A 19,286-nucleotide genomic window follows, 5' to 3' on the forward strand; every position below is an offset into this window, starting at 1 on the left:
GCAGTCCTGCTTATGTTTATTTGATTTTGTAACTGCCAGTTGCGCCCAAGATAGCTCAGAGTCCCCCCATGAATTCCAATGAATTGGAGGCAGTTTTAAATCCCTCCCCATCCTTCTTGGTTTGTCTGGAGGAGGGGAGAAAACGAGTTGGATTTTGGATTATGAGACTGAGGGTGAGCAGCCTTATGTTGCAGGGAGTCTAATTCTTTTTTGGACAGCGAACTCAGATGATATTCTGTTTTGTCACTGTGCCCAAAGTGCCGAATATAAGTTTTGTCCACCTGCCCAGAGCCCTTTTAAGTAAATTGAAACAGAGAGACACACATTCCAACTGCATATTTTAAAAATCGGCAGAAGAACACATTGTCCTCAATAACTGCAATTTAACTCTCAAGTAAGAAGAAGCAGTTAACACTGGCGGGGGGAGGGGTTGGCAGCATCTAGACGTATAAAATTATTCAATTATTTCTACTTCATGGACCTCCCAAACTAAGGTGTGTATGAAACACTTTATTGCAAACATTCTGTATAATGACCAAGGGGGGTGATTGCTACATATTTTTTGGTGTGTTTGTGTTTCACTATTAAGGAAAGTGAATTGATTTCAGACTTTTTCTTAACTAAGGGAACAATTCTCTCCTATTTCAATTACCCACCAGAAAGCATCCTTAATGAAACATGTATATCATTCCCCAGTGCAGAGAGTAAAGCTAACATTTATTTTACTACTCCCTGTAGGCATAAGCGCTGAGATTATCATGTGAAACAAGTAATGCATTATGTAGTGTTTGCTGGGATACAGACAACTTTGGTTGGTATTAATTTAATGCATTGTTCTCAGAATCTCAGAGTCCCTTGCTTATAAGATACTGGTAGTCAAAGAGGTGACTGATAATCATAATATAATGTACATAGGGTATTGGTTTAGGATCAATTATTTAAGAGGTTTTTTTTTGTTGCTTCCTACCTGTTTCTCTGAAAATAAGACGTAGCCATAAAATAAGCTGTAGCAGGATTTTTAAGCATTCAAGGAATATAAGCCATACCCCGAAAATAAGACATAGCAGCAATGCTGGTTGCGGCAGGAGGAGGAGGAGGAAAAAATAAGACATCCCCTGAAAATAAGCCATAGTGTGTTCTTTTGAGGAAAAATATTCTGTCTTATTTTTGGAGAAACACGGTAGTGATGATGTCTGTGTGCCAAACTGGTAATGGTGGTGGCACTGGGATTCTGGTTCTTATTAAAAAGAGGCTTACTGAATAGGACCAGATTTCATCATCATCAGCATTATTCAGTTTTTTCATATTACATTTACACTTCAGTATCATCAGTTTTATACATATATTGGATTTTCTGAATCCCTGGACTCCCCCCCCCCATCACGGTTTCCATTGCAAATATTTTCTCTATTGCATCTTATTGTATTTATCCAAATTTTGTTTGTATTCCATTTTAACCATCAAATTCATACATTACAAGTGTTATGTCAATCCTGCTAAGGTTTTCAAAATTTTACAGTGTTCTTTCACAGTGTTCTTTGTCTTCTTGGTTTCTGATTCTCCTGATCAATTTTGCCATTTCAGCATAGTCCATCATCTTGATTCTCCATTCTTCTCTTCTCGGGACTTTATCCTCCTTCCATCTTTGGGCAAAAGACATCCTCACAGTCGTTGTCGCATACATAAAAAGTATTTTCTGCTCCTTTGGTATTTCTTCACCTGTAATTCCTAGTAAAAAAAACCCTTCTGGTTTCCCCCCAAAAGTTACCTTAAACATTCTTACATTCTTTTCAATTCATTATATTTCATTTCCCAGAAAACTTTTGTTATTTTGCACATCCACCACATATGGTAGAAAGTGCCTTCTTTATCATTACTTTTCTAACATATATTGGTAGCAGTTCTGTACATTTTTGCTAACCTAGTAGGAGTTAAATACCATCGGTACATCATTTTCATATAGTTCTCTTTCAGCGTACAACATGCTGTAAATTTTAAAACTTCCTTCCATAATGTTTCCCAAGATGACAATTGTATCATACTCAAGATCTTTTGACCAGTGGAATTGGACCAGATTTCATTTGGGTCCAGCATCTAGTCCCATGTCCAGCTAGATTTCTCCAGTCACAAGCAGAGTTTAAAGGCCATAGCTTCCTCTTGCTGTGTCCTCCAGCAATAACGCTCATTGGCATATTGCCCTTGAATCTGCAATCCCATATAATTGCCATAATGAGAGCAGCCACTGAAATACTTAACTTCCATGGATTTGCCTGATCTCTTCTTAAATCTGCCTAAGCTAGTGACTGTCACCACGTCTTGTGGGAGAAATCCCATGTATTAATTATGTATTGTTTGAAAAAGTCATTTGTCTGACCTGACTCTGCTGCCTGCCAATCAGTTTAATTGGATGACCAGGGGTTTTGCTATGCTGGGAGAGTGACGGAAATGCTTTCTTTTTTGAACCCACAAATAAGAAGGGGGTGGTCAATTTTTAAAAATGCAAACGGGGTGCATGGATGAGGAACGTAACCCCCAAGCAAATATTATAACCCAAAACACGAGTTTTGCATCCCAGATCTTGACGATCAGTGATTTGTGCAAATTCTCAAATTGACACTGCTGGCTTCAGATGCCCAGTGTGTGAAATCTCGTGATGTTTTATTACAATACTAATTAAAATTGTTTGCACACAGAGAAAACTGGAGGGGAAAGGTCACAGCAACTTGAGAGTGGATGAGATCCAGGATAATGATTTGCCCTTTTCACTGCAGACAGAAGGTCCGGCAAAAGTCCACATTTTAATTCTTTGAAATGAGAAAATCTGTCACAATGCACCATCTGTAGCTCTTTCTCTGCTTCTGAATTCAAAGAACATTTTCATGCTGTGAGCATTTTTTTTTAAAAGTGTAGCATGTGTTTCTCCAAAACATTTTATACTGCCATCTATAAATAACAAGAGTACTTTTCACACCATTGTTGCGGGTACAATGAACACATGTGTATGTGGGAGACGTGGGATTGCTTTGGCAAAGCACTGCCCTCAGAATACATATATTTATCCGATTATCTGGATGGTCCTTGTGTGCATTAAAGTTTAGCATGGATCAAGGTTGAATGTGCATAGGTAGTACAGAAAGTTTCACGAATGTGCTGGAGTAGGGTTTGCGATCACAATCTTTTTCTCTCCATGTGTGATCTATAGTGAAAAGGGCAAATGTGCTTTGGTACTCAGACCCTGTATTTCCATTTTATTATTGCATCTGAAAAAAGTCTAGGCACTGTACACAAGTCAAAACAGTCTGGGGAAAACTTTGGAAAAGTTATTTGAAATTTACAGCACGTTATTCCTTGAAGGAGAATTACAGTACTTGAATATAGTTTACAACTGGTATTTAACTCCAAGTAAGCTTGCTAAGATGTATAAGACTGAATCAGATAAGTGCTGGAGATGCAATGAGGTTGAGGGAACGCTCTTTCATATGTGGTGGACCTGTAAAAGGGTAAAAGAGTATTGGGAGATAATCCATAATGAATTGGAAAAAAAAGTTTAAAAGTGCTCCCCCCCCCAAAAAAAAACCCAGAGTCCTTTCTGTTGGGGATAATTCAGATGGAAATTCCCAGATGTCAAAAAAGGTTATTTATGTGTGCTACTACTGTGCATAGCTGCCAAGTTTTCCCTTTTCTCGCGAGGAAGCCTATTCAGCATAAGGGAAAATCCCTTTAAAAAAGGGATAACTTGGCAGCTATGCTACTGTGGCCTGTGTTTTGTTAGAAAATGAAGCGAGGTCCCAAGTAAAGAAGAATGGCAACTTAAACTGATGGAATATGCGCAGCTTGCGGACTTAACACTAAGAAAACAAAAAGAACATACATTTAAAGAAGACTGAAAATATGTGGAGAAACTGTGTATAACTGTGTATAATTGAAAACACCGGCAGCATTAAGTTAAATTCAACGGTGTAAGTAAGTCTTGATGGATGTAATAATGGAATACTGAATAGTTTAGTTTATGTAAAATATGTAGGGATTTAGGATATGCAAAATGATCCATGGAAGGAGAAGAAGGAAAGTCATTGATATTTTAAAGGTGTTTAAATGAATATTCTAAACTGTAAAACAGTATATATATATATATATATATATATATATATATATATATATATATATAGCAGGTGGCAAATAAGTCTTCAGGATCTGCTTTAAAAGTACAAGCCAATGATCATCGCAAATGCCACGGTCCTTCCTGAACCCTCCCCACCAGAGGAAAAACAACAACAACCTTGCTGCAAAGCTAGAAAATAATACATTAAGAAAGGGTTTGGGAATTATGGTTAGAGCAAAGTTTTCCAAACTGTGTCTCGTGACACATTAGTGTGTTGGCTACAGTGTGTAGGTGTGTTGTACTTTAACCTCCGGTTTGCTAGTAAAACTGAATTACTGTGTCGCGAAATGATGCATGTCCAAAAAGTGTGTCACCAACATGAAAAGTTTGGAAAGCTCTGGGTTAGGGTGTTAACTTTGGAATATACACGCAGAACTGCCCACTAATGCATAGACATGCCAATTGTCAGGAACGTGGCTCCTCAGAGCGTAGTGAAAGAGTCAGTCTCAGAAACTGAGCTAAGCGAGCAAGGGGCCGACTCTGCAGATGAGAGTTGTTTGTCAGAGTTTAGAGAGGACAGCCTGGCACACCTTCTTCCCAGGGAAGAAGCTGTTAGCTCCCAAGGAGAGGAAGAGTTGGAAGTTGGCCAGAGTGTTGCCAGGCAACCAGCAGATAAGCCAGAGTCGGAGGCTGTGTCTTCTGGGAGTAGGGAAGAGACAGGCCAACTGTTCAGTCCTTGCACCAGGAGACTGGAGAAGCTCAGAGAACAATGGAGGGAAGGAGGAGAAAGGCAGGATTTTGGTGTTCTTCCTGTTGGGCAGGCATGTCAAACTTGCGGCCCTCCAGATGTTTTGGCCTACAACTCCCATGATCCCTAGCTAGCAGGACCAGTGGTTGGGGAAGATGGGAATTGTAGTCCAAAACATCTGGAGGGCCGCAAGTTTGACATGCCTGCTGTTGGGGGAGGAACAATGAATCAGACTGATCAACTACTGTTAATGAAAGCAGGCTGATCGCCACGCTCTGAATGTGTTTTTCTTGTTAATAAACTTATATAAAACTGACGGAGAGTCCTTGCTGCTTATCAGGCTGCTTGCCTGCCAGAGATCTTTATACCAATCTGTGCAGAGGCATTTGTGCACCAAAGTAGCTTTCTGTACCCTATGCCTGCCCTGAGCTGGACTAGAAACCATGCAAGACAAATGATGCAGCATAATGACTCTGTAAATCCAGATGTGGGGGGCTGTGTAGTCACCAGGCTAAGCGGGGGGCGAAATCTAGCCTCACTTTTTCTCACTCACCCCCCCCCATCAGAGGATTGGATTGGCACTATCTATCACAGACAGGGCAGCACTATTCCATTAGGCAAAATTGGAGGAAGACCTTCTTGTTCCAAGAAGCTCTGAGAATTGATTGCTTTTAATTAAAGCGTTGGTGCCATGCTGTTTTTATAACATTAATTCTGTTAATGTTTACTTGTTTTTTTAATGATTGCATCTTCTGTGGTTCTTTTTGTGATTCTTGCTTTATCTGTCAGCTGCCTTGAGTCACGGCAGGCAGAAAAGGTTGGGTATGAATGAATAAATAAATAAATACGTAAGAATGTGCCAGTACGATACTTTTTCATAATTTTATTTCTAATTTCTAAACAAATAAAACAGTTCAACTAAATTTCACATTTAGCAGTCAATCCGTCTACCTACGACTTCCCATTCCTCCCTCCCTCCCTGGTTCCCCCAAAATTTCAATTTATGCTGCATATTATAGTTACTCTGTTCCTTCCCTTATAAAAAGAAAAAGAGAAAAAGTTCACCCCCACTGCTGTTCTTACTCAAATTCTATTTGCGTTTTAATATACTTACACTGAGTTTTTCAATATTCTGCAATTAATGTTAAATTATTTTTAAATTATTGTTTTTTCTATTTTTTGTGATTCTTTTTTTAAAAAAATCTGTAAGCTGCCTTGATTCCTGGCAGGGAGAAAAGGTAGGGCATAAATAAAAATGTAATAATAATAATGATCATTATCATCATCATCATCATCATCCAGTACAATACTTTTTGTTCCAGCATGAGGTGTATGGGTGCAACTAATTAAAAATGAGGATTTATTGCAAAAACAAACAGATAGCTCCGGATGGCTCTAACAAAGCCTCCGGCATAATTACTCAAGATGACCCTTCTGAAGACTCCTTTCGATTTCTACAGAATATATTGAACCGCCATCCTTTGTGCCTCTTGTTTTGCTTCCTATCTAGAAGCCCTCCCATTCGACGACTCCTTGGACTTATTGGATTAGCGCCAACCTCTTCTTGGTCTGTCATACTATCTCTGTGTCTGTTCCTGCCTGATTGCGCTTCTTGAGAGCTTTGGCTGTGTTCCAGCCCGCTCTCAGTTGTTCCCTTGGCAACTGGCATTCCAAGGGGTGGGGAAGTTTCACTGAGCCCTGGCTCCTGTTCAGCCTGCTTCAGATTTAACTCTCTCTGTTTTGCAGCAGGCTGTAATGTTCCACTAGGAGCTGGCTCATTCCTGACAGGTGGGCAAGAGGAGCCAAAATGGTACCAGAGCACACTGTGGTTGCACTTGTCGCTTCTGTGTGGCTTCAGAGTTTTTCCTCCAGGTTGTTGTCAGGCTCTGGAGACTTGGCTTCCTCTCCCCCCTTGGCCATAGATGATGATGATGATAATAATAATAATACATTTTTATTTATACCCAGCCCTACCTGATTTGAAAACCGGGCTCAGGGTGGCTATCAGCAAATATGAAACATTAATTAAAAGCAATTTAAAAAACAGCTTAAAAACAGCATAAAATACAACATACGGTAAGTATAGCATCCATGTCAATAAAATTCAAAAAAATCAGGGTTGCTTTTTTGGGGGGGAAACTCAGTTTAGTAAACATCAAGTAATCGCCAGGGCTAACTGGCCAAGTTTGGTCCTGCTAGGGCCAGCAAGGAGACCAGGGAAGAGTTTAAATGTGGGGTCCCAAATGGGTTTCTTCATAGAAAAAGGAAAGGGAAAGGGAATAGAGGCTAATTCAAATTGAAGGCTAGGTGGAATAGCTCTGTCTTACAGGCCCTGCAGAAGGAGATCAAGTCCTGCAGGGCCCTAGTCTCGTGGGACAGAGCATTCCACCAGGTCGGAGCCATCACTGAAAAAGCCCTGGCCCTGGTGGAGGATAATCTGGCTTCTTTAGGGCCAGATTAGATAAACAGGACGAAGCTAAAAGAGTCCCTTATCATTTAAAGAGTCTTTAATGATCACAGCAAAAGAACAAAACATCCATTCTTGGAATGAAGGCGTTCCCAATTAAGGATTACACTCACTCCCCCCCCCCCCAGTCACTTCCATCTTGCAAACCTGATCTCGCAACCACCGTGCTTTTTGTGTAGCCACCTTTTTTGCTCTACGTGACCTTGGACTGATAGGCTGGACACTTTCCAGCGAGAGAGAGAGAGAGTCTGTTAGCTCCCTCTCATTTCCTGTTCTTCTTCACTTTGCTGTTAACCCCCCAGTTCTTCCCAACTTTTGTCTTCAGAACTATGCCCCACTGCAAACCACTGTTCCAAATCTATACTGCTCCACTGCTCCTGGGCAGTTTCAGGATTCTGGTCAGGAGCAGGGAGAGAGGGAGGCTGCCATCATTTGTCATCAGAGCAGTACTCCTCAGCTTGGTCTCTGACAGTTGTGCTCTGACAGACCTTATTAAGAACGGCAGTGCTCTTGAGGAAACTTGAGGGTCACCAGATTGCAACCTGGCAACCTTGAAATCTTTTTTTAAATTTTATTTTAATGAAGCCTGGCCATTTTCAAATGAGACAAAGCAAGCTGAGTAGGGAGTGAACCGAGAGTGATGTTTAAATCAGCTACGGTGTGGAAAAGATATATCATAACCATCAAACAAATATTAAAGAGGGCATCAACTGCTGTTTGCAAGAGACTAGAGTATTGTATAAAGAAAAAGCTGCAGAGAAAAATGCTTCCCTTGAAAGCAATATAAATGCTAAGTTCCTATGAAACATTTTATTTTGATCTCGGAATAAGCATTGAATGAGCTCCAGCTTTGGCTCATTTTGTTCCAGTCATCATAGCTCTAACACAGAAAGCTCCTGAAGGCAGGACCAGTCCTAGCAGGAAGCCCTCCCATTAGCTTCAGGTAGTTGATTTTGGGTGTTCTGAAAATGCAGCAAATCAATGAATTTCACCTTTGGCTATGGGGTTGCAACGCTCATCTCGCTTTCAGGCCGAGGGAGCCGGCATTTGTCCACAGACAGCTTTCCGGGTCATGTGGCCAGCAGGACTAAACCACTTCTGGCACAATGGGGGCACCGTGATGGAAACCAGAGTGCATGGAAACGCCACTAGCGCTGCAACCCCATAGTCACCTTTGACTGGACTTAACCATCCAGGGGTCCTTTACCTTTTACCTTACCTTACATAAGAACATAAAAAGAGCCTGCTTGATCAGGTCAAGGGCCCATGTAGTCCAGCATCCTGTTCTCACAGTGACCAAACAGTGTGAAACCAGCAACAGGATTTGAGCACAAGAGCACTCTCCCCTCTTGTGGTTTCCAGCTGCCTCCATGGCTGGAGCCTGTATTCTTCTCAGTTCCAGCTGCTGAGTGCTGCTGAGCTCAGCTTCTGTTTGCGGGCTTCCTGTGGGCACCTGCTTGGACATTGTGAGCAAGATAATCTTATGCTCTAAATGGCGCATCTTTGCTGTGAAATAAATTCAGACTCTCAGCTTAACTAACATTCACGAGTCACTTCTTTACATTTCAAAGCAATGTTCATTTCTAACTTGTTGTTGGAAGCTAGACGGAGTAAAAAATACCATCTTGTCAGCATGGGGCAGAACTTCTAGGATATTAAATATGTATTTTTGTCCAAGGGGTTCCACAGCTGTAAACAGCCAGGAGCTGGGTTGAAAAACAACAACCCTAGGCCACCACACAATAAGGAGCTGGAAATCGTGGCCATTAAAAAATGATAAGTGGTAGGTTATAAATTTTTATCACTTCCTGTTGTTAATTAACCTTTAAAAACTTATCATGTAGAGAGAGCAAAGGGTTTGGAAGCACTTTCTAGTCTGAGTACTATAATGAGCACCTGAGGACTTGCCCAGTGTGAACATGACATTTTAATTCTCAGAGAGGTATGGAAAGTGCCAATTTGCAGGCTTCTAAGTATGAGCGGCGGAATCGATGTTTCCCAACTGGGTGGATACATAAAAGGCAGCAATTCCTCTCTCTGGCTAATGCTCTCTCTTGAACATCATGAGAAAGACCTGTAAAATGACCCACTGGTAGAGGGAGAGGCTTAAAAATAGAATGAAAGAAGAGAAAACACATAGGAGCTAATGTGTTTCTATTCTGATGAATCTTCCTTCTGAGGAGCTGGAGATGGCGTTTATAAGTGGTCCATGTTTCACAAGCATACAATAAGGTTGGTAGGACAATAGCTTTGTAAACAAGCATTTTGGTTTCCCTGTGAATGTCCCTGTCCCCAAGCACTTCAATAGGGAGAAAGCCACACTCGCAGAGCTCAGACGGCAATTTTACACATCACTTGGGAAGACAGGCAAACTAAAACCAGTGTACTGGAAGAAGCAAAGATCACCAGTGTTGAAGCAATGATTCTTCAATATCAACTTCATTGTACTGGTCATGTTGTGCAGATGCCTGATTATCATCTTCCCAAGCAACTACTCTATTCCGAACTTAAAAATGGAAAGTGTAATGCTGGTGGTCAACAAAAGAGGTTTAAAGACTCTCTCAAGACAAAAAAAATGTAGTATAAACACTGACAATTGGGAAACACTGGCCTGAGAGTGCTCCAATTGGAGAACAGCCTTTACCAAAGCTTTGAAGACACTCAAACTCAGGACACAATGGAGAAACGTGCTAAGAGGAAGGCACGCTTGGCAAATCCACACCGTGATCAGCTCCTGCCTGGAAACCAATGTCCCCACTGTGAAAGGATGTGTGGATCCAGAATTGGCCTCCACAGTCACTTACAGACTCATTGTTAAAACCGTGTTTATGGAAGACAATCTTACTTGGCTACGAGTGATCGCCAAAGAAGATCTCCGTTCCACCGTGTTGTATTTTGTTTCGGTTAGGTGTCTGTGGAGCGGATATATTGATGGAAAATGTCTAGTAGACCAGACTGTTAGTTGGGTTCCTATTGAGGGTATTTGGCAAGCCAACATGACAGCGATGAGGGACTGAGGATTGGAATGATCGTTCTGTGGTATTATGGCAGTGGTCAAAACTGTAGTGTAACTTTTGAATAAAGATCGCTACCAGGGTGGACTGGAAGATTAAACTATTGGATTATGCAGAGATTGCAAGAATGACCGGGAAAATCTGAAAGCAGGAGGATCAAAACTTCAATAAAGAATGGGAGAAATTTATATTACCAGGTATATTTGACAGACCACTGTAAACACTTAAACTCTTTGGCGGGTCTTAAATGACTCTTGTAATGTTACATAGAGTTTGGATATAATGGAGGATTGAAAATTAGAAGGACTTGCGGTATAATATGCAGTTGAAAAAGTTAGTTAAAGAACCCACGGAGGAGAGGGCGGAAGTCTTGAGATTCGGAAGAATCTTGTGTGATTTTTATTATTTGTGATTATGAGTGTGAATGAATTTGGTAAAATTTTTTAAATAAAAACCATTTAATAATAAAAAATGAATTAAATGTGGTTTTTTAAAATGTATGTTTTTAAAAAATGAACAAGTGATTTTTTTTTTAAAAAAAATGTCCAATGGTGCCTTTTAACAAATCATTAGGGTTTGCCAACCCACCAGAAAAAAGCAAAACCACTTGGCATGTTCCTGCTTTCAACAATTATTTCAACAATGATTTAATATGTGGAAATCGACAGGTGATGCTATTCACTGCATGTCACCTGCAAATCTAAGTTGCAGAGTAGTGGGGGGGGGAATTGGCATCCTTACTGATAATCAATCAGTTACATTGTTTAAAATTGTGTGCTTCCCAAGCATCAGGACAGGTGCTTTTTGAGAGCCAGAAGAAAATGTTTCCGAAAAGGGCAACCAAAATGCTCAATTCTCCTGTGAGGAAAGGTTACAGCATTTGCAGTCTTTCAGTTTAGATGAAAGGCGAGTGAGGAAGAGAAGACATGATCAAAGTGTTCAAAATTATGCATGGCGTAGGGAAAAAAGAGGATAAAGCTTCTCCCCCGCTCACATAAAGCTGGAACTTGTGGGTATGCAGTGAGGCTGAATTTTGAAAGAAATGGATATCAGTATGCTTAATATTGTATAGCAGGAGTGGGGAGTCAGTGACCTTCCACATATTGTTGGATTCCAGCCCCAGCCAGCATGGCCAGTTGTCAGGGATGATGAGATTTGTGGTCCTCTTGGAGTGGCTCCATGGAATGAGAATTGGGGACACTGTATTACTGGTTCCAATCTGAGTTGCGTTGAGAGAGTGCCTTTCAGCTCACTGGCTGCTGTACTGTGGGGTTCTGCAGGCGACTATCTTATCTCCAGTGCTATTTAATATCTACATGAAGCCGCTTGAAGTTTCTGCTGATAAAACTCATCTCTATTTCTTTGCAACATTGGAACGAGGAGAGGTTGTGGAATCCCTGGACCATTGCTTGGCTGCAGTGTGAAATGGGGGAGGAAATACAAGCTGAGCTTGAATCCTGGCTAGATGGAGGCAGTGTTGTTGAGTAGCTCCCATATCAGAGAAATTGGTCAGTTGCCAACGGTGGATGGGGAGTTGCACTTACCCTGAAGGAGCAGGCTCACAGTCTGGGGCTGCCTCTGGATCCAGCTCTATCACTGAGGCTCAGGTAATAATAATAATAATAATAATAATAATAATAATAATAATAATAATAATAATATTTATACTCCGCCCATCTGGCTGGGTTTTCCCAGCCACTCTGGGGGGCTTCCACCAAAATATTAAAAATACAATAAAACATCAGACATTAAAAGCTTCCCTAAACAGGGTTGTCTTCAGATGTCTTCTAAAAGTCAGATAGTTGTTAATTTCTTTGGCATCTGATGGGAGGGCGTTCCACAAGGCGGGTGCCACTTCCAAGAAGGCCCTCTGCCTGGTTCCCTGTAACCTCACTTCTCGCAGTGAGGGAACCACCAGAAGGCCCTCGGCGCTGGACCTCAGTGTCCTAGCTGAACGCTGCGGGTGGAGACACTCCTCAGTGGCTAGAAGTGACCTTTACAAAATACGACCCGTTCAACAACTATCCCCATTCCTGGACCAGCAAAGCCTTGCCCCAGTCGTTCATGAGTTGGTTACTTCAAGACTGGATTGCTGCAATGCTCTCTATGTGGGGCTTCCCTCGTGCTTGATCCTGAAGTTAGTGCAGAATGCTGCAATACAATTGCTGGCAGGAGCGAGGCCTTCTCAGCATATACACCTGGGTACAGAAATCTGCACTGCTTGCTGATTGGCTACCAGGCCAGGTTCAAGGTGTTACTATATGTGGGTGACGCTGTGGTCTAAACCACTGAGTCACTTGGGCCTGCTGATCAGAAGGTTGGCAGTTCAAATCCGCACGACGGGGTGAGCTCCCATTACTCTGTCCCAGCTTCTGCCAACCTAGCAGTTCGAAAGCACACCAGCGCAAGTAGATAAATAGGTACAGCTGCGGCGGGAATGTAAATGGCATTCCCGTGCACTCTGGCATTCGTCACGGTCCTCCGTATGCCAGTAGTGGTTTAGTCATGCTGGCCACATGACCCAGAAAGCTGCCTGTGGACAAACGCCGGCTCCCTCAGTCGCCTTTGACTGGACATAACTGTCCAGGGGCCCCTTAACCTTTACCTTACTTTACCTCATGAATGAAAACAAACAAACAGTAAAGGATTCTCTTGAGGACATTTATTTCACCCCTGTTGTATAGGAGAATATTTTTTTTTGTTGATATGTCTGTAGATGAAACCCATGAACCCTGGACTATGGCAACCCTGATGCATGTACATGAAGTTACCATTCAGTTTTACAGCCATTATGTGGTGAAATATATATGTTTGAACCAGTCCTATGTCTCACTGAAATGCCTTTCAAAAAGCCCATCTAGAAAACCACTACTGGACAGCTGGGCCTACCTGTGTGACATCTGACTACTGAACATCATTAGTAACCATCAAAGCACTATCTTTCGCTTTATAACTGATCAAAATGAGCCGTGAGTTTCTGCCTTCCAGCCTTTCTGTGTGCTTTGCTAAATGCACCCCATGCTAATTGGAGCCATATAAACATCTATTTCCATTTGATGCTTCCCTTTGCAGCACACAATCTTTTGTGCATTTATCCCTCTGACAAAAGTAAATGCATCCCTCGGATTAAATATTCATTAATCACAAATGCATTATGCTAAGAAGGGAGGCTATTATGCAATTGTAGTGATTTTCCACAAAGACTCGGCTCCCACTTTTGTTTACTGCAGTATGCACTTAAAGCTGCAATATCCATCATGGTATGGAGAAAACTCTCTTTTGATATTTTAATTAGTGCGGCTGAGTGCTATAGGGTGTGCGTGTTTTGCAACTATATCTCACCCTGTAAAAAGCCTCCCTGTTATGCTCTGTTTCAAAGCCGAGAAGCACCTTGGGAGAAGAAGAAAAATTCCCCCATTACTCAGCCTGATCCAAGCCTGATCCAATTGCCCATTGCATTGAAAGCTTTGCAGTAAATTACTTTGTGGCTTGTGGATTCAGATGCACACCCAAAAGGGCATCCCCATTGTGCCCAAACTGGTCTATTGTATCTGTCTACATGTAACTATACCTGGAATAACTGGGGGTGGTGGTGGTGGTGGGAGGAGTAAGCTTTGCACCTATGACGATTGTGAGAGGCAGGGAGTACAGGGACCCCCCCCCCGCCTCTAATCAGCATAGCTGCCAAGTTTTCACTTTTCTCGCGAGGAAGCCTATTCAGCATAAGGGAAAATCCCTGTAAAAAAGGGATAACTTGGCAGCTATGCTAATCAGGAGCAGCTCATCGACCAGTAGTCATGAGAGCGCAGACTTGGCAGAGACTAAGCAGGAAATAGGAAGAGGGGATCCAGGCTCTGACAACCTGGGAGAGCCTGAGCACCACAGCCAGGAACGGAGGGAGAGGAGCTGGGGGGAAAGGGAAAACATGGAGCGCAGACCTTTACCCCCAGTTCCGGAATTAAGGAAAAGACGGAAAGGGAGGAGACTGTCCGTTCCGCGCCTTTTATGTTGGAAAAGGGGGCGGAGAGGGGCAGTCCCGGATTCTGGATCGGACTGAGAAGACATGTTTCCTGACACCACGTTACACTGTACATAGAGCGCACCAATAAAGATTGTTTAAAGACAAGCAGGTGCAGAGTCGTTACTCTAGAGTAGCCATAATAACCTCTGACAACAATTGAAGCAGCCAGCACAGCAAGACAAGGAAGCATCAGTTTCTTGTCTGCTCGATAATGAGGATGCAAAACTTCACCCAGACATTCTGAGGGAAGGCAATGGGAGGGCTTAATTGGCCCAAAGTGGTGTTGTCATGTAGCAGAACTGACTGACTACATGATATGGTCACGGCCAGGTTGGCATAACTGAATGAAGAAGCTCTTGCAAGCTAAAAAAAAAGGTGGCGGGCATTCAAGGAGAAGCAGATGGAGAGCAATGACTGCAAACAGGTGGGGAAAATGCTCAAGAGAAAAGGTGGCAGGTTTGTTTGTTTTTTAAACCGTCTCCAACATGTCAACTTTCTTAGCAAAGGTTCAGTGCAGTACCTGAATATTAGAAAATGAAGAAAATGCCTTGAAGCGAATTGGGTTATCTCATTCTAAAGGTAAAGGTAAAGGGACCCCTGACCATTAGGTCCAGTCATGACCAACTCTGGGGTTGCGCGCTCATCTCGCGTTATTGGCTGAGGGAGCCGGCGTACAGCTTCCAGGTCATGTGGCCAGCATGACAAAGCCGCTTCTGGCGAAACAGAGCAGCACACGGAAACGCCGTTTACCTTCCCGCTGTAGCGGTCCCTATTTATCTACTTGCACTTTGACGTGCTTTCGAACTGCTAAGTTGGCAGGAGCTGGGACCGAGCAACGGGAGCTCACCCCGTTGCGGGGATTCGAACCGACGACCTTCTGATCAGCAAGCCCTAGGCTCTGTGGTTTAACCCACAGCTCATTCTAGGGAATGCTTAATCAATGTAACTTTGAGCTCTCTATGTGCTCATTTCAGTGGTGATCAACAATGTAATATTTTTAGTTGCTTTATTCATACTGTTTTAGATGTCACCATTTAAAATAAATAGAAGACCTGAAAATACTGGGAGGCAGGTGGGCCCTACCAAAAGACTTTTGTACCCAGGGCCCCTTGGCAACTAGCCCTGGCTGTGCTTGAGTATGAATGAATGAAGCTGTTTTAGGGTATGAATGAAGTTGGAGGTACTTCATTGCCCAGGATCTTGGAGATGAAATTCAGTGTGTCTCTGTGTGCCTAAATACTCACCATGGGTTCCAACCATAAACTGGCCACCATTGCTTCTTAGCCATTTTGCTAGTATATTATGAAGTCAATTCAGTCTGTGCAGTCACATTAAATAAAATACAGTTAAGTCAAAATATTATATTTCAGACACCCACACACCCACACACCATACACTTATAGCACATTTCTCTCTCCAAAGAATCATTGCAGCTGTAGTTTGTTAAGGATGCGGGGAACTGTAGCTCAGTGGGGGGAAATGTTCTTTAAATGTATGGTGTGCATAAAACCTATTCTCTTTTAGTACAAAGCAAAAGTATTCCTCCACTCCAAAATATCTTTGTTTCCCCATTTTCAGCTTTTCTTGTTTCATTGAAAAAGGCCGAACAGCGTTTGACCTGTCTGGTCTATAGTTTCTGAACGGTAACAAAAATAACTTCCTCTAAGACATGTGTGCACTTCTGAAGTGCTAACCCTTTACAAGATTTTGCAAAAGGCCACTTTCTGTGCCCTTTCAGCGACTTTTGAGTTGACTTTTGAGTTGAACAAAAGGTATCCTAGAAGCCAGCTATCGTCTCCTTCCTCCCTGTGCTCTTCAGTGCCAGTTAATGATCCAACAGTCATGCATGTACAATTGCATCACTTTCTCACCTTGTTGCTTTTTTGGGTGTCTCTTTCCACAGATGGGGGAAGAAAAAGGAAGAAATCTCTTCAGAAGGCTTTTATGTGCCCTAATTGCCACGTTTCCATTTGGGCAGCTCTGCTCAGCAAAGGAAAGCAGTAACACAGGAGTCTCACATGATCGAGCTGTAAGGTCCATTGACCTATGGAAGCATCATTGGAATAGGTTTCTGGTGTGTTCAGGTTGCAGGGCTGGGCAGTGTTTGTAACAAGAGGGACATACATCTGTAAAATGGCCAGGGGGGAGAACTCTGGTCAAGGCTGCCGAGCTACAATTAGGTCTACAATGAAGCTAGGAGACAGGGCTGAGTTAGTCACCTTGGGTGGTGGAACGTCAAGACTGCCTACCCTACTGGCTCTGCAGGTTCTCATGAGATCTTGCAAGAACTCTGTGAGATCACGGGATCTCACCAGAACCCACTGCTGTTGTTGCTGCTTTTTTTGGGGGGGGGGGCTGCCACATGGCCCAGGTCAGGAAGGTTTTTGGTGGGGACAGGATTGTGTGGCATCACCTTCCTGTTTCACGTCAGGCAGTGAAACAGGATGTCCTGCCTGGATGGAGATGCCTAGGAAGAAAGTGGACCCTTGCTGGGAAGGGGCCATAGAACACACATTCCGCCCACAAGAAATCTTACTTGCAGGCTTCCCCAAGGTATTTGGTTGGCCACTTGTGAGAACAGGATGGTCGGATACATGGGCCTTTGGTTTAGCCCAGTAGGGCTCGTTCTTCTTACAGATTTTCAGCAACCCTGGTTAAAGTACCTCAGCTGGCCGATCTGGAATATACCCAGTGGCGTAGCATGGACTGCCAGGGCCTGGGGCTGTGTGGAGGGTGGGTATGGGTGGGAGGGGAATGGATGGAGTATGCATGCACATTCAACTGCCTAATGGCATCCATGTCACCCAGGAGATTGCAGCTGCAGAGATAAGAAAAGAAGAGTTGTTTCATTGTCTGGAGAGGTCACTTCCTGGTTTGCATGGAGAAGCTGTTTTCAACAGAGCCCAGTAATGGAAGCACACGGCTGTTTTGAGGCAGCACCGGGTGTTGAAATTTTGCACGCCCTAACAATTTTGCACCCAGGGCAACCACCCCTGTGCCCCCCACATGGATATATCTCTGACTGAGACTTGTAAAGTGGCTACCAGCCAAAGTTGATTGCACTGGGCTAGACCAATATTCTGACTCAGTTATAGTAAGCTTTACGTGTTTATATAGGAAACCATATGCTGTACAGTTTTTGGCAGTGAGCTTTTAGGTGAAGAGATTCCCTTAGGCAGGCATTCCAAAGTGTTAGATAAAATGTAAGTACCATATTAGCGAGTTTCCCAATACTTATCAGTTGAGACACAGAAGGTTGATTAGGTTCAGAAACGATTGTAGATGACTGTAGCATTATAACGGATCATTCTCTAGCTTTCCCCCAAGTTTATTTTTTCTTGATCGGTCACAAATTCTACAAATGGCAGGCAGCCAAGAAAAAGCTCATTAGAAGTCTCCATCTGCCTGTTTTGTGCAGCCCTCCATATCTCGTTGAGTGTGCAGTTTTCCCTTGTTGCAAGCATACATTATATATATATATATATAATGACATCCACACAGCAGGAACCCCTTTTGGGCTACAAGTGTTGCAGCCCAGCGTGCCAATATTGCTTTGTAAACGACGAGGTTGATGTTCTGTGACCTTCTCCCATCCCTGCCACAATTGCTTGCATGCGTTCAAATTAAGCCTGTAATTATGTGTCAGTTATCTGGAAGGCTCTCACACATTTCCACAATGGCAGCTGAAGAGCCAGCATCCTGTTCGTCTGTTTGTCAAAAAGAGCGCTTGGGCACACTTCCTCGACTGCTGACGGACTGTGACCTTCATTCCTGCTACAATTGCTTGTAGGCATTCATACTAAGCCTGCAATTATGAGGCAGCTATACGGAACAGCAAAGCTTGTTTCTACTAAAGAGCCAGTCCTCTGTTCCTTCATTAGTTGAAAGGTAGGTTTTGCGCCGATTTTGGCAGTTGTTGATACTTGCACAATCAGAGCTCCTCACGTGCTCTTCAGTAGGAAGAGGCATAGAATCAAAGCACACATTGCATTTTTAAAGAAGTGCTTAAACAACACCTTTGGGGGCAAATAGAAGCAGCAGTGGTGAGGAGGGGTATTATTTTATCAGGAAATTGCTGCAGCTAAGGATGTGAGAAGGCATTGCTTTGCCTTCCAGTCTATTTTTGTTGCATGAAACACTGTCTCCTTTCCACTGCACTTAGTGTTCCATCAAAAAACCTACACCATTTACTTCGTTGTTCGCAGTGGTAAAGTGACATAACTTGTGTAATTTACATAATTAATTGCATAAATTACACTGTCATTACATCATTTCACTCCACTCCTTTCAAACGGGGGAAGCATAATCAATTTCATATCATTTGCACACCGAAAGCAGCAATAGCAGCATATATCAATCTATCCCGGACAGTGGACAAATAAGTGAACCTTGTTCTATTTTCCTTTGGACCACGTAAGGGAGGCTGGGAGGAGGGTCTTGTTGTCTGGGCAGCCCAGGACCTCCATTCACACTGATCAGGCTTGCACCCCGAGGATGGTCACTCCAGTCCTGCTAATTCATTGGTTTGACTTCATCCCCAGAGGCATACTCCATTCTCTCTTGGGACAGATAGATGCCAGCAAGAAGTCAGGCTACTTCTGTCCAGGAAATGCCAAAACTGGTGATTCAGCCATAGATGGGAATAGGCATCCAAACCACTGAAGCCAACTTGGCTTCAGTTGACAAAGATGGTTCCAGGAGTGACTCAGGTTATAAACTGGTTCTTTCAAGGGAAGTACAAACCACCTTAGAACAGGGCATCCCACCAAATTCGAGACCTGTCCACCCTTAACTCTTCTATCATTTCTGGACACCACCCTCCCCCCCAGTTTCTTGAACCAGATTCAGCCCATTACCACCTCCAGACATTATAAATAGCAAGGCATGTTACCCACTATCCCCCCACTACCCTCCTCTTCATTCTTTTCATTTCA

This window comes from Zootoca vivipara, chromosome 9 (assembly GCF_963506605.1).
Source record: "Zootoca vivipara chromosome 9, rZooViv1.1, whole genome shotgun sequence".
Lineage (NCBI taxonomy): Eukaryota > Metazoa > Chordata > Lepidosauria > Squamata > Lacertidae > Zootoca > Zootoca vivipara.